Source organism: Malania oleifera, chromosome 11 (assembly GCF_029873635.1).
Source record: "Malania oleifera isolate guangnan ecotype guangnan chromosome 11, ASM2987363v1, whole genome shotgun sequence".
Classification (NCBI taxonomy): Eukaryota; Viridiplantae; Streptophyta; class Magnoliopsida; order Santalales; family Ximeniaceae; genus Malania; species Malania oleifera.
This window is the reverse complement of record NC_080427.1, coordinates 4,433,573-4,450,763: the sequence shown is the minus strand read 5'-3', so window position 1 is coordinate 4,450,763 and position 17,191 is coordinate 4,433,573. Positions and strand designations below refer to the sequence as shown.

Genomic DNA, 17,191 nt, shown 5'->3' with positions numbered 1-17,191 from the left:
GCAGGCATTGTTAGAAAAAGCTATGCAAACAATCTCTCTAATGTGTTCCTTCTTGCTTCTTGATATTTCTTAGTGTTTCTTTAGGGTTTAGGGTAGGTTTAAATAAGCATTCTTGGCCTTTGATCAATTTTCAACCATTGGATCATTTAATTAAAAATATATTCGCCTGTTTCAGTGCTAGAGCATCATTCTGCATGACAAACTCGTCGACGAGGAATACATTCGTTGTCGAGTGTCCTTCATTCGTTCATCGACAAGACCAAGAGATTCGTCGATGATTGGGCTATCTGAGATCTATATGGTCTTGATATTTTCTCGTCTACAAGACTAAGCATTATTCGGCGAGTAGCCTTCATGCATTTGTTGATAAGGTCAAGGGACTAGTCAACCTGTGCCCTAATTTCTAGCCAAATCAATCCTAGGTCAAATGCATATGTATATGTCATGAAAAACAGGCATCCTAAGGTTTTTCTATATGCCATTTTGAGTTTCGCATCATATCCTATAAGTTATGCAAATGCAATCGAGCCTAATTTGTGAAATACAATTGAAAATTTGGATTGTCTTTATCCTTCTGCTCTTATGCTTCTATGGATTGAGCCAAGTGGTATGTACTTCAAGTTCCTCGTGGCTTCCATAGCATATTTACCCTCCATGCATGCTAAGTTATGATCTTGTTCAAAATCTCAATGTAAAATACCAAGTGATTTGTCATTATCAAAACAAGATTGAACTCGTAGAGTCAACAATCTCCCCCTTTTTGATGATGACAAATACGCGAACAAAAATGGGTTAAACATAATAAGGCTCCCTCTAAGATAATGCATGATTTATAATATAGCAGTGTAATCTAGACATGTTGTAGAATATGACATATGACGTAGTTTACAAAGTTTAGTCTTACCCCAATATTCTTACTTGAAATATGCTGAATTTTGCAATATGCCAAAAAATATGTCTCCCCATTTTTCACGTCTCGAAAAAGATATTTGCTCTAATCAATATCTCTCTCCTTTTCACTCTAAAAATTATTTTTGCTTTTTGCTCTAGAAAATATCTCTCCCCCTTTTGATCTAAAAAAAAAAATTGTTTTCGTAAATATCTCTCCTCCTTTTGACATCAATCAAAAAGGTATGTAAGGAAAAAAAATATACGAACTTAAATATCTCTCCTCTTTGTTTAAAAAAAAAAATTTGTATTTCTCACCCTTTCTAAAAGTATAGCTGTTTTGTAAAAGCAATTTTCATGTTGAACATACAACATCATTTCAATCAACATTTTTATAGGCAGGCAAACAATTCAATTCATTAAAGTTCAAGACTTATGTGTGTATCAACATGTATAATATATCCATAAATAATTTAACATACAATTTTCTATAAATAGCAATTACTTAATTTTAATTTAAATTGCTCCCCCTCAGCTATGTATTCTAATATATCTTTAGGAAACTTCTCTACTGTGCATCAAGCCTAATTCACATCTAATTTGGATAAACCTATCCTCTGGAAGTGGTTTCGTGAATATATCTACCCATTGTTCATCTGTGCACACAAACTCAAGTGCCACATCCCCCTTTTGCACATGGTCACGAAGAAAGTGATGTCTAATTTCTATGTGCTTAGTTCGTGAGTGTGACATAGGGTTCTTTGGGACATTTATTGCACCAGTATTATTACATTTTATAGGAATAGTATCATAGTGCAATCCATAGTCCATGAGTTGTTGCTTCATATATAGAGTTTGAGCACAACAACTTCCGGCCGCTATATATTCAGTCGCGGCTGTGGACAGTGCAATTGAGTTCTATTTCTTAGAGAACCAAGAAACTAAGGATTGCCTTAAAAAGTGACAAGTTTCGCTTGTGCTTTTTCTATCCACTTTACTACCGGCAAAGTCAGCATCAGAATAATTGACAATCTCAAGAGAAGTGTACTTAGGATACCATAATCCAAGTTCAATAGTCCCAATAAGGTATCTAAGTATTCTTTTAATTGCTAATAAATGTGATTCTTTAGGTGCAACCTGAAATCTTGCGCACAAGCATACACTAAACATAATATCAAGTCTGCTAGTAGTCAGGTATAACAGGCTACCAATCATGACATGATAGAGCTTAACATCAACTGATATCCCTTGCTCATCTTTATCTAACTTTGAGGAAGAACTCATAGGTGTTCCTAAAATTTTACCATCTTCCATATTGAACTTTTTCAGTAAGTCTCTAATATACTTTGATTGGTTTAAAAAAAAATTCCATGTTCTGCCTATTTGATCTAATGTCCTAGAAAGAAGTTAAGTTCTTTTATTATGCTCATTTCGAATTCATTTTGCATGCATTGGGCAAACTCATTACACAAATCTTCGTTCGTTGCTCCAAAAATGATGTCATCTATGTATATTTGTAGTAGGAGCAAATTATCATTTTTAGCCTTTATGAAGAGTGTTGTCTCAATTTTCCCTCTAGTAAACCCATTGTCTAGAAGAAAACCACTAAGCCTTTCATACCAACCTCCAAGAGCTTGCTTCAATCCATACAAGGCTTTAGTCAATTTATAAACATGATTTTGAAATTTGTGGTTTTCAAATCCTAGGAGTTGTTCAACATAAACTTCCTCATTTATATAGCCATTTAGAAATGCACTTTTGACATCCATTTGATATAATTTGAAATTCTTAAAAGTAGCATATGTCAATAACATTTGAATGGCTTCCATTCTAGCCACAGGATCAAATGTTTCTTCAAAATATATGCCTTCCTCCTAGTTATATCCTTAAGCTACTAGTCTGGGTTTGTTTCTAATTACTATGCCATTTTCATCTTTCTTGTTCTTATAGACCCATTTTGTTCCATTAACAGTATGATTATCAGGTCTAGGAACTAATGTCCAGACTTTGTTTCTCTTAAATTGGTTTAATTCTTCCTGCATAGATATCACCCATGATTCATCCTCAATTGCCTCACTCACATTCTTAAGCTCTTCATGCGATAAGAATGCCAAGTGGCTAACCAAATTTCAAAGTGATGATCGTGTAGCTACTCCACGTGAAGGTTCACCTATAATTTGATCTATGAGAAGATTCCTTACATACTTCCATTCCCTAGGTAGTTCATGAAACTTCCTTTCTACTTGATTATCCTTAGAAGATGTTTCCTTAATTTCAGTATTCTTATCGGAATTATTTTCAATAGACAATTTTTCTAATCCTTTACTTATCTCAAAATCATCCTTATCAGATCTTTTAGAGAAAGGATTGGACTCATCGAATACTACATGAATGGACTCTACAACTATCATTGTTCTCTTGTTATATACCTTGTAGGTTTTACTGTCTAAGGCATAACCTAGAAGGATACCCTCATCAATTTTTTCATCAAAATTTCCTAGGTGTTCATTATCTTTAAGAACAAAATATTTACATCCAAAGACATGGAAATAGGAAATATTAGGTCTACAACCATTCCATGATTCATAAGGAGTTTTATTAAGAGTAGGCATTGTCACAACCTCAAAATTTATATCATTTTTTTTTTACATATGAACTGTTCTGATACCCCCTGCTATGAAACTCAGGCCTCTGAAGGCACCGGGGTAATCCTGCATAAAAAATCATACCAACGCAGCGGAAACATAAATCATACAACCACATATACCATACAATACCTGGAATCTGTATTTCTAAACTATATATATATATATATATATAATACATCTCTCTCCAGTAATATCTACCCCAAAAATACAAAACCCTATACCAACTTACCATGAAACTAGGGTAACCGAGAAATCTCTAACCACGAGCCTAATCTGCTCGCCTAACTGGCTCACCTGAAAAATATTAGAATAGTAGGGTGAGTCGATGCTCAGTAAGTGGAAATATGCTATTACTAGTGTGTGGCGACTAAGTTACATATACTTTAAATAACATATAAGTTGTAATAAAAGATAAATCTGTAAAGCATATCTTACATTTTTTGCACTTTAAAACATAACTGTATCATCTGAGTTAGTCTGAGTTTTCTACTTTTCATACTGCTAATATCATACTATATTAATCAAATACTGTAAAACTGTATACATATACATAACTCTACTTTATCCCTGAAACTCTGCATGTCATGATTTAACCCCTCATGACAAGGATGTGCGGCCCATAGGCAGGACTTAATCTGGCTAGCCCTCCAGATAAGTCATTATACTCTACTCTACCTCAGACTGACTAAACTGCATCCACTCCTAGGCTTAGGACTAGCTGCTACCTCGTCAAACTTGCCCCTTCAACCTAGTGAACTGGGGAGCTACATCCTCTCCAAGTAGAGTTTGATGGTACCCACACACTATTTGAGATATGTGGTTGCACTCTATCTATATTAGCAACGGTACCGTGCTCTATATTTTGTATTTGTATCAAACTGTAATCTTTTCACAGGGATCTAATACTATATATATACATATATACTCTTTCGTTATTTTCATCATGCTTCCAAAATAACCATAACATTATCATTATGTACTGTAAATACTGTAATATCTAAATAACTGTAACATCTTGATGCTATACTATATAATTTGTCTATATAATCTGTCTGTATCATCTATCTATATACTTTGAGTGTTACGGCATTTAGGAAAACATGGCATACTATAAATACTATATAAACTGATCTGTATAACTGTAATATACTAATTCTGAATAAACTGTAATATACTAATTTGAATAAATTTTTGTATATGTATACTAATCTGAATAAACATCCATAATAGACTATTATGAAATATACTGTGATATACATCGTTCTTTATCTGTAAATACTGTATAGTATGATATGTTGTAAAAAACTATATAGGTTCTATATCAAATAAATATCTACTAAGGCCACACAAGCTTTGAAAAATCTTATTCTATAAATACTAGATAATAAACTGGTATATATAAAATCTCTGCTAATATTGCAAAACTCCTAGCATAGCATATTTCCCTTACCTAATTTCTAAAAAACCCCAACAATAATCTGGCCCTACACCCACAAGGTTCTACATTTGACACCCTCAAAACGACATCCCCCAGAATAAAACATTAGTATTTTTCTGCATACAACATTTCCTATAACTGCAGGGAAAGCATATTCTGTATAAAACACCTTACCCTGAATTTGGGATGAATTCCAAACTAACTCCACCAATGATTAACTCCAACAGACTTGCAGAGAACTTTGTCTAGAGCATCGTGGTGGCCTCTGATCTTCAATCCGGCGAGAAACAAATTCAAAATCGAATAGAGAAGGAGTGGGAGGCATTTAGAGAGAGAGAGAGAGAGAGAGAGAGAGAGGAAGTTTTTGCACCATTTTTTTGCTGAAAAATTCGGGTTTTCATTATTTATAGCCCCGGATTCATCAACAAGACACGTCATCTCGTCAACGAACCTTCTCTCCTTGTTGACGAATTTCAAAACCCCACAAACCCCCTCTTAGTATTTTCTCATCGATGAAACCTATCCTCATTGATGAGCTCCTCTTATATCCTCGTCGATGAATCCCCTGTGTTCGTCGACGAGGACCCTTCTAATTCTTTGGGTTATTACATTCTCCCTTCCTTATAAAATTTCGTCCTCAAAATTTACTATCTGTATCATCATCTATCATCCCATGAAGGCAAATGGTCTACTTATTTTTTTACTTACCCTCACTTATGGCGGAGGAATACTATGGTTACAATCTAAGTTTTGGGAGACTACACATATAAAACTAAAAGACCTACTAACTAATTCAATACATATGCCTGCAAAAGAAACTTTATCTAATTAATTATACTTTACCTTCTATCACTAACCTCTTGGAACAACTGCAAGTACCTTTGTCTGATCTGCTCCTCGAGTTCCCAAGAAGCTTCCTCTATAGCGTGATTTTTCCACAAAACCTTTACTAACAGAATTTCTTTTGTGCACAATGTCTGTGTCTTTCTATCCAAGATCTGTACCAGTACTTCTTCATAAGCTAATGATTCTTTAAGCTCTATCTCTGTATAGCTAATTATGTGGGACGGGTCTGGTACATATTTCCTTAACATAGCAACATGAAACACGTCATGAATTCTAGTCAGAGCTGGCGGCAAAGTTAGCCTATAGGCAACCGGCCCTACTTTCTCTAGTATCTCAAAAGGACCAATATACCGAGGGCTCAACTTGCCCTTCTTACCAAACCTCATAACTCCTTTTAGAGGAGCTATCTTTAGAAATACTCGATCTTCCACATCGAACTCTAACTCTCGGCGGCGAGTGTCTACATAGCTTTTCTACCGACTCTGCACAGTACTGATTTTTTCTTTAATTAGTTGGACCTTGTCGTATGTGTTGACCTTATTGGTCACACCCAGTTTTGATTATGACAAATACTCTTGGTACTAATGGTTGTACTGAGAATTGCATGCAGGTTCACTTTATGCACGCTTTAGGACTAAAATACATATCATGATGGCGTGAGGCATTCGTGCCAAAGAATGAAGTTCTATGTGTTGTATTTTGTATTCATTTGATTATTTCTTCATTTTGGGATGTAATTTATTATGAACTGTGCGTTTGTATGGCTTGTAATAATTTGCATCATGCATGGTAGGTAGGTATGCTCAAAACGACCATAGTTGGACTTTAGGTACCTACACAGACCTTAGGGATCACCCTTTGGTCAACCGATGTCGGTTTTTTTTCCTGTCGGATAAAAAGTCCTTAGGTCTCTAAACAAATGCACTAATAAGTCCCCATTATCATCTTCATATCATGGGAATTATAATTGGCTAAAATTGGACTAAAAATTGAAAAGGTCGAGAGGGTTTGGGCGACCGAACCTATGCCGTGTAAAGCAACTCGAGCGACCGAACAAGTCAACATGTTGACTTAGCCTTGGGCGACCAAACCTTTTTTGAACGTATCTTCCTTGGGCACCCGAATGCTTGTCGAAGCACTTTTCAACTACTCGGGTGACCGAACGGCCTTGTTCAGTTAACCGAATTGAGAGTTGGGCACCCGAATTATCAAACATTTGCTACTGACTTTGAATCAACCGACCGACTCTTCCTTCAGGCACCTGAACCTCTGAAAATTCATTTTATGACTGTGTCTATTTGGGCACCCGAACATTTGGTCGAGCACTCGAACCTCGTGGGATAAAATAATTTTTACTAATATTTTAAATGGGGTAAATTGGCTTAATTTTCTTAATGGTCTTTTAGACAATTCTAATTATACCCACTATGTCCCCAACGGTCAAAAAATCCTCCTTGCCTATATATACTCATTCATTTGTCTTAATTAGAAAGGATTAGCAAACTTGATTAGGGTAAAAATTCTCTCAACTCTCAAAACCGTAAAAACCCTATACTAGCTAAATACTTCTTGAAAACACTTACATACTCCTCATTCTCTTTATCCCAGCATTGTGAGTATCTCTATAAGGCTATTGTGCTTAATTTCTGACTCATTCTGAGTTTTGCTTCCAAGTGCAGAAGTGTCAAGTTGCATCAAGGATGAGTCCAGGATCGTATTCCACAGGGGCCACTGAGTATCAAAGAATTTGTGAAAGTTTAGCGAAATCCTGTTGCTGTAAAATATGGGTTGAAAATATTTTTGATCTTTTATGCTTTTGAAAACAGTAAACAAAGTGGGAGATACTTGAGTAAACTATCAAAATGAGAATGAAATTTTATCAATTTTCAAAAAATGTAAACCTACTAACGCAATCAAATTAAACAGATTAACTGAAACAATTTACCAAATACTCGGATTACGAGTCAATGTCTGCTTGCTTCCACCGTTTACTAATTTCCTAGGCCTTACTCCTCTTCTTGTTAATCCAATCAAGGCATTAATAAGATGAAATTTTTGTCACTAAAGATCGAGTAAATTGGCCACATCCAAACGGAAGAAAATATAAACTCTCATTAAGCATCAACCGAATGTCGTGTAAATTAGTTGATGAAAATCCTAGATTAAATCAAAGTTTTGATGTGCCCAACGTCAACAACAAAATAAGAAATAAGAGCCAGCTATTTATCAACGATGCCGTAAATTTTCGGTTTCAACCAAATAAAAGTTTAACAATAATATTTTAGAGAAACTAACAAACCATGGAAAACAAACGACTTTGACCCACAATCCGAGTTACCGAACTTAGCCACTCATGCTTACAATACACACTTTTCGAGTTAAATTAATTCCATGGTAGCTCATTGCATCAATAAAATGAAAGATAACAATTTAAAACAAACCTAACACTTGAATAATAACGAAATACAAGAAAAATATGAACTTTAATCAAACCGATCCTAACTAGAGAATAAAAAAAAAAGTAAATTTAAATTGTTCAAAACCAATACTAACATTAGTTAATAGCAACATAAATAAATAAAAATTAAACTTTAATAAAAAAAATTAAAATCACTTTAACACTTATTCAAATTCTACCGGTCAATAACTTCAGTAAATAAACAAAAAAAAAAAGACATATATTATTCAATGCAATTAAAAGAAAAGAAAAGAAAAGAAGAGAGAAAAAAAAAGAAACAGGGGCTGCTGCTGGAGTGACCGCAGAGAGGCTGGACTCTCGGGCTGAGCTAGCCGAGAGCAGAGGATGCTGGAGTGTCTTACTCTGGTGGTTGCAGCAGGATGGAGTGGAGTTGGCTGGCCGAGAGGGCTTTGCTGGGTGATATAAAATTGCAGCAAAAAGAAACAGGACCTGCTGCAACCGCTGGAATGGAACAGGGACTCGGGTAGAGTTGCTGAGTGCTGCTGCTGCTTGCTGGTGTTGGCGTGACAGCAAGTCTCTTGGCTGGAGTCTGCTGGTGTTCGGTTGGCTAGCAGGGGCTGCGGGTAGGAGTTGCAGCGGGGAATCCGTGGGAGGCTTGGGAAGAGAAGAGAGGGATATATAGAGAGTTAAGGAAAACAAGAGGGGCAGAGAGCTACGGGAGAGACAAAGAAAGAAGGTGAGGGAGACGAGAAGGAGACAAGGGGAGAGGGAACTGAGAGGGAGAGTTGAAGGAGAGACAGCAAGGAGCAAAGAATTAAAAAAAACAAAGAAAAACAAACTAAAATAAGAAGAAGAAGGAGAAGAAGGAGAAGAAGAAGAACAGAGGAGCCATCTAACCCCTTGGAAGCAGCGCTGGGGGAGTTTAAAAAGAAAATAAAAAGAAGCCCTACCCAGATTTGCCAACCCGACCCGGCTATGCATGGCCGGGTCACATCAACTATCCATTTTTTTTAATTTTTTTTTCATTTTATTTGTTCTCTGTTCGTCATAAATTCTGCTCTTCTGGGGCCCGTATCTCACAAAACTCAAAACATGAAAGTTGTAGATTATCCTTTCCTCTTTCTCTAGAAATTTGAATTGTCTCAATCGAAGCTCAGACGGAAAAGTTATGCATGAAATACGAACAGGTGTCAGTTTTGGTTCCCGAGAATTTTCCTGCGACAAAAAAATTACCAAAAATTCATAAATTGTGCAATGAAACTCAAGAATACTAAATTCGACACTTTATTAAAATATTAGACATAATTGGACATTTTAATTAAAAATATAAGCCGTAAAGCCCGGGTTAAGATGCCCAATTACGCAGTTTTGACCCGTAATCACACCCCCAACTAACGTTTTGCTAGTCTCTAGCAAATTACGTGAATGAATCTTAGGGTGGTGTCTACAACTACATACTCCAGTAATCATGAAATCAATGCACATGCGGCATAACTATACCACTTCATATACAAGAACATAACTGAATTTCACACAAGCTCGTTCATATTCAATGCACACGACTCCAAAGCACATCACTCATGCAAGTTTCATCGTTTATATGTGATTTGAGAGTAGTATACTCACATGAAGTAAATCAGTGGCACATTCATAGTTAATGCAATCATATAAGTTTGAGTATAAACAGATAAACTCTCGAGGTGTGTCTGATGTGTGTGACTCAATACACCTAGGACGCCCGTGGACACCTACAGAACGGTTGCTTTGACTCGGCCTAACTGGTATACCCTCAAAAACACTCAAAAAGAAAGAAATGGGTTCACTCATTATATGTGAGGAGGAGTGTTGCGATTAAACATCCCACATATTAAAAGGAACAACGCTAAGTATATGGAGTGGACTAGTCTAGAAAGGATCTAGCCTATCTATGAGGTGTCGGGTCCTTCACCCTAGCATCTTCTCACCTACTCGCCACATCCAACTGAGACCACCCTAGATCAACTCATTCACAAACTTGTCGTGAATACATCTGAGGCATTAACCGGTTGAAGAATCTTCATACGTGGAAAATATGTGTCGTCCTTGACTTTTTGTGATATTTCTGTGGAGCAGACATTAGCATTTCATTTCACGCGCATTTTTATTTCTTATCCTTTCTTCTGCTCATTTTTCATTTTCTGTCTTTTCTTGATTAATTAGGACAATCATAACACTTCTTTCGTAATCTTCAAACAATCAATGGGAATTGAGCTCGAATAGTGGTCTATGAACTAAGTCTATCTCTAGGGGTGGCTCAGCTTTCATATCTTGAGTAGGCTACAAGACCTAGGTTTCTATCTCCCCACTAGAAGTCACCTCTAGGCTAGCAAATCAAAACATAGACTAGTGTACAAGGAATCATCCAGAAAAAAATTGAGTTCCATGAACTCTGATTTGATATTAACGCTCAAAAGGACGATAATAGCTCAAGAATATCTCACAAGGTGTCATAGTCTCCACGGGTGTTCTCTCGATGCTCACAAGGAACCCTAAATGCAATGAATCACGTAACTGTGTTTATTTATCCTCGTGAGATGCATGTAGATACAGGAAATTATATAGCCAAATTAACACGAATGCACTACCAATCAATTATTCATGGAGTCATAAAATCATATAAAGAGAAACTATGCATAAATGACTCAAGTGTGTAGTTCTTAGGTTATATGCAGGTATGTGAAGGGTACGAGTCAATGTTAAAAATGGGATAATGCAGTGTAAATCTTCAATGCTCCTCTTTCTTTCTCTCTTTCTTTTTGATTTTTGATTTTTTTTTTTTTTGTTTTTTTTTTATTTTTTTTTTATTTTTTTTTTTTTATATAACACCATTTTCCCAAGGCAAACCACATATGTTTAAAGCACGCAAACCACAGGGTAAATTCTCTTCCACCCCCCAACTAGAATGTAGCATTGTCCCTAATGATGCAGGAGAATTGAAAGAATTTACCCAAGAGAGTATTTAAACGTAAAGCAAAACAATTCTAAAAATATAAAAGAGAAAAAGAAGAAGTACCTGAACCGCTTTGAAAAGAATATAACGCTAGAGAATAAGAAATAACAACTACAGAACAAAGGAAAACAATGAGAAAAATAAAAATATAAATGAAAAAAAAAACACAAAAAGGGAAAAGAAAAGAAAAGAAAATGAACTATACTAAGTGGGATCAAGCAAATGTAGAGTAGATTTCTCAGGTGCAAAGTTAGAAATAAAAGGCTTGAGTCTTTGACCATTAACCTTAAAAACATTACCATTTTGAGGATTCAGAATCTCTACAGCACCATGAGGAAAGACAGTCTTCACCATAAAAGGTCCACTCCACCGAGACCTTAACTTACCAGGAAACAAGTGTAGGCGAGAGTTGTACAATAGCACCTGTTGGTCGGGCTCAAAAGTCTTACGCTGAATGTGTTTATCATGAAAGTTTTTCATTCTCTCCTTGGACAATTTAGAATTATTGTAGGCATCCATCCTCAGCTCGTCCAATTCAGATAACTGCAATTTTCTCACGCAACCAGCATCATCAATGTTAAAATTGCATTGTTTAATTGCCCAATACGCCTTATGTTCCAACTCTACAGGCAAATGGCAAGCCTTACCATACACTAATCTATATGGAGACATGCCTAAAATGGTTTTAAAAGCTGTTCTATAAGCCCACAAGCTATCAGACAATCTCAAAGACCAATCCTTCTTATTTGGGTTAACAGTTTTCTCAAGGATGTGTTTAATTTCCCTATTTGCTAATTCAGCTTGCCCGTTGGTTTGAGGATGGTAGGCAGTAGAGATTTTGTGATGGATACCATACTTCTTCAATAAGGCTGAAACATGTTTGTTGCAAAAGTGCGTGCCTTTATCACTAATTATAGCTTTAGGCATGCCAAACCTTGCAAAAATGTTTTCTTTAAAAAATTTTACAATCACTTGATGGTCATTAGTTCTGCAAGGGACTGCCTCAACCCACTTGGAAACATAATCAACGGCAAGCAAAATGTATAAATAGCCAAAAGAAGAAGGAAATGGTCCCATGAAATCTATACCCCAACAATCAAAAATTTCAATCACTAGTATAGGTTGTAAAGGCATCATGTTTCTCCTAGTGATTCCCCCTAATTTTTGAGAAGGTTCACAAGCTTTACAGAAACTCAAAGCATCCTTAAACATATTTGGCCAATAAAACCCACTTCGAAGAACTTTAGCCACTGTTTTGTGGGCGGAAAAATGCCCACCACAAGTCTCTGTGTGGCAAAAATTTAAAACACTAGAAATTTCATTGTTAGGCACACACTTTCTAATGATCTGATCTGAACAATATTTAAAGAGATAAGGATCATCGTAAAAGAAATTCTTAGCTTCAGTCTTCAACCTTCTTATGTCTTGAGCATTCCAACAAGGTGGCGTTTTCCCTGCAACTAAGAAATTTACAATATCAGCATACCATGGTAAATATTCAACGGAAAATAATTGTTCATCAGGAAATTTATCAGAAATTAAAGAAAACTTCTCAGAAACTTCTGGTTGAAGCCGAGAAAGGTGATCTGCCACCACGCTCTCCACTCCTTTTTTATCTTTTATTGTGAGATCAAATTCTTGAAGCAAAAGTATCCACCTTACCAGTCTTGGCTTAGTGTCTTTTTTTGACAGTAGAAATTTCAAAGCTGCATGGTCAGTGAATATTATGACAGGAGAACCCAGAAGATAAGATCTAAACTTATCCAATGCAAATACTATAGCTAGTAGTTCTTTTTCTGTGGTGGAATAGTTCTTTTGTGCCGCATTTAAAGTTTTACTAGCATAGTATATAACATATGGCAGTTTATCTCTTCGTTGTCCAAGAACAGCCCCCACAGCGAAGTCACTTGCATCACACATTAATTCAAAAGGAAGTGACCAGTCAGGAGATCGAATGATAGGTGCAGTGGTGAGACATGTTTTCAATTCATCGAAACCATTTTGACACTCTTGGGTCCATTCAAATTTAACATCATGCATCAAAAGTTTGCAAAGAGGTTTAGAAATAAAGCTAAAATTCTTTATGAATCTTCTATAAAAACCAGCATGCCCTAAAAATGATCTAACATCTTTCACATTTTTAGGTGCAGGCAAATTTGAAATCAAGTCTATTTTAGCTTTATCCACCTCTATGCCTCGAGAGGATACAATGTGCCCCAAAACTATTCCTTGTTGGACCATAAAGTGACATTTTTCCCAATTTAACAACAATTGCTTTTCTTCACATATTTTCAAAACAACCTGCAAATTAGACAAACATGCATCAAATGTTTTTCCAAAAACTGAAAAATCATCCATGAATACTTCTACACTGTCCTCAATCAAGTTGCTAAAAATACTTAACATGCATCTTTGAAAAGTAGCCGGGGCATTGCATAGCCCAAATGGCATTCTCCTAAAGGCAAAAGTTCCAAAGGGACAAGTGAAGGTAGTCTTCTCTTGGTCCTCTGGAGCTATTTCTATTTGATAATAATCGGAGAATCCATCTAAAAAACAGTATCATGCCCTGCCACTTTTTCTAAAACCTGGTCAAGGAAAGGCAAAGGAAAATGATCCTTCCTAGAGGCAGCATTCAATTTCCTATAATCTACACACATCCTCCAACCTGTGGTCTCTCTAGTGGGCACCAATTCTCCCTTATCATTTTCTACAATGGTTATACCAGATTTTTTTGGGAATTGGATATATGATGCCTATGTCTAACAATTCCAAAACTTCCTTTTTTACCACTTCTTTCATTGTGGGGTTTAGTCTCCTTTGCATCTCTCTAGAGGGTTTCGAATCCTCTTCCAAATATATCCTATGTATACAAATGAGAGGACTTATACCTTTAATGTCGGCAATGGACCAACCAATGGCTGATTTGTGTTGTGTCAAAATTCTCAACAACTTACTTTCTTGGTCAGGAGTGAACAATGCAAAAATCACCACTGGGAATGAGTTCTCTGGTCCAAGGTAGGCATATTTTAGTTCCGGCGGTAGTGGCTTCAATTCTAACACTGGTGCCTTCTCATCGGATGGTTGTGCGGGGGTTTGTATTGCCGGTAATGGTTCAAATTTAAGCTTCCATTGCATCTCAGTTGAGTCACCTGCAACACAAAGCGAAGAAAAATGATCAGTGGACTTAGTTAAATCAAGGGAATCTTCTAATTCCTCCCACTGCTCATCACAATCATAGTTTAACCAAGGAGTGTCTACAATTAAAGATTACAATGAATTGACTTCTTGGATTTCTTCATGTTCTTGAGGTTGCCTGCACAAATTGAAGATATTCAGTTCTAAAGTCATATTTCCAAAACTCAATTTTAAAACACCACTCCTACAATTGATTATGGCATTAGAAGTTGCTAAAAATGGTCTTCCCAAAATCACAGGTGGTGAAGAATTTGCGCGGGATGACAGTTTCATATCCAAGACCACAAAATCCACAGGGTAGTAAAATTTATCCACTTGGACCAAGACGTCCTCAATGATACCATTAGGAATTTTTATGGATCTATCAGCAAGCTGCAAGATAATGGATGTGGTTTTCAATTCCCCTAGCCCCAATTGTTCATACACACTATAAGGTAGCAAATTAACCCCCGCACCTAAGTCTAGCAAGGCCTGCCCTATCTTAGAGTTTCCGATGACACATGAAATAGTAGGTGACCCAAGATCCTTGTACTTAGGTGGTGTGTGATTTTGAATAATAGCACTAACTTGCTCAGTGAGGAAGGCCTTTTTCTGCACATTCAGTTTGCGTTTTACAGTGCATAAATCCTTTAGAAATTTAGCATAAGCAGGAATTTGTTTTATTGCATCTAGAAGTGGAATGTTAATCCTAACTTGCTTAAAAATTTCCAAGATTTCAGCATGCTGTTTATCCTTGTGCAAAGAAACCAAACGTTGTGGAAACGGTGCAGGTGTGGAACATGCATCATTATGTGAATTTAAAGTACTCGACTCACCACTATCAAGAGGAGGATTAGCATTTTTACCTGCACTCCCTGCACTATGGGTAGGGTCACCCAAAACCTTACCATTCCTCAAAGTTGTAATAGCTTTCACTGATTTCACGTTGCTCCCTTCACCTGAATGCTGAGATGATCGATTGTGCCCTTGTGGATTGGGCTGGGGTTGAGCTGGAAACTTTCATTTCTCCTGGTTACTCAAAGTGGTGGTTACTTTAGTAAGAGTCCCTCTAATGTCATTGATGGCCTGAGAGTTTTGGTTGTTGATCGTGCTCTGACTCTGCATAAACTATTGCAAGCTAACAGTTAGCTGTTGTATGGAGTCTTCCACTCCTCTTCTTTGCATTTGGGGTGGCTGATTTGGAAAATGAGGTGGCCCCAAGCCTTGGCTAGCGGCTGCATAAGGATTATATTGACTTGGTCCCTGCGTAGATGGCCCCACTTGGTCATTTTTCCAACTGAGATTTGGATGATTTCTCCAACCTACATTATATGTATTAGAATAAGGTCCAGAAGAATTCTTAGAGACCATATGCACTGGGTTAGATTGATTAAGCAAAACTTCCTTAAAAGCAGGAATAGTTGGACATGCATCAGTCACATGCCCTGGATCCTTACATATGCTGCATTTTTCGGAAGATGATGGCAAAACGTGCATTTCATTTACCTTCTTAAGTTCAATGGACTCTAACCTTTTAGACATTATTGCAAGCCTAGCATTCAAATCATCAACTTCTTTCAATTGATACTTACCACCCCCACCAATGCATTTTTGCTTTTCAGATCTATCATACACATCAGAGACATCCCAAGATTGGGCATTTTCAACCAAGTAATCAAAATAATCAAAAGCTTCTTTAGGCCCTTTATTGAAAAACTCGCCATTGCACATTGTTTCTACAAATTGCCTCATCTTTGGTTGCAATCCCTCATAGTAAAAACTGATGACCCTCCAATTTTCATACCCATGGTGAGGACATGCATTTAAGAGATCTTTGAAACGTTCCCAACACTGATAAAATGTCTCCACATCCTTTTGGAAAAAATTCATGATTTGTCTTTTCAAAGCATTAGTTCTTTGCATGGGAAAAAATTTCTTTAAAAATTCTGTTTGCATTTCTTGCCAAGTCCCAATGGATCTTGGTCTTAAGGAATTCAACCAGGTTTTTGCCTTGTCTTTTAAAGAAAATGGGAATAATTTCAATCTTTTTACCTCCTCAGTGCATGTTCTATCCATGAAGGTGGAACAAACTTCTTCAAACTCTTTAATATGCAAATATGGGTTTTCAGATTCAATGCCATGAAAATGAGGTAACAATGGAATCATCCCAGGTTTAAAATTAAAAGCATTTGCATTCAAAGGTAGAATAATGCAGGATGGGGTGCTGGTCCTAACAGGTTGCAAATATTCTCTAAGTGTCCTATTAGGTTTCTCCATATCGTGAGGTTCATTTTCAGCCATGATGCTACACGTGTCAAATGGTGATTCAAGTGATTCAAGTGAAACAGGTTCACTCGATGATGACATGGATGAGTCTGTCCTGACAAGTCTAAATGTGTTATCTCTAGCCCAACCAGTCATACAAACTTAGTATAAATGCAATAAAAGCAAACAGGTCAAAGGAGAGGAAATAGAGATCACCCAGGCTGTGAAGACGTTCACAGCTCTAAAACACCTCTCTGAAATCTGAGAAACACTTCGATGACACCAATTAGTCCCCGGCAACGGCGCCAAAAACTTGACTCGTTCTAAGTTTTGCTTCCAAGTGCAGAAGTGTCAAGTTGTATCAAGGATGAGTCCAGGATCGTATTCCACAGGGACCACTGAGTATCAAAGTGTTTGTGAAAGTTTAGCGAAATCCTATTGCTGTAAAATATGGGTTGAAAATATTTTTGATCTTTTATGCCTTTGAAAACAGTAAACAAAATGGGAGATACTTGAGTAAACTA

General features: G+C 36.7%; 1 non-coding gene across 1 annotated transcript; it reads left to right on the top strand.

The window, feature by feature from the left end:
• Nucleotides 1–16,203: 16,203 nt before the first annotated feature.
• On the top strand, nucleotides 16,204–16,311 carry LOC131143586 (small nucleolar RNA R71). The gene has a single exon (XR_009133571.1). It is a non-coding gene; the product is annotated as a small nucleolar RNA R71 (small nucleolar RNA).
• The last annotated feature ends 880 nt before the right edge of the window (nucleotides 16,312–17,191 follow it).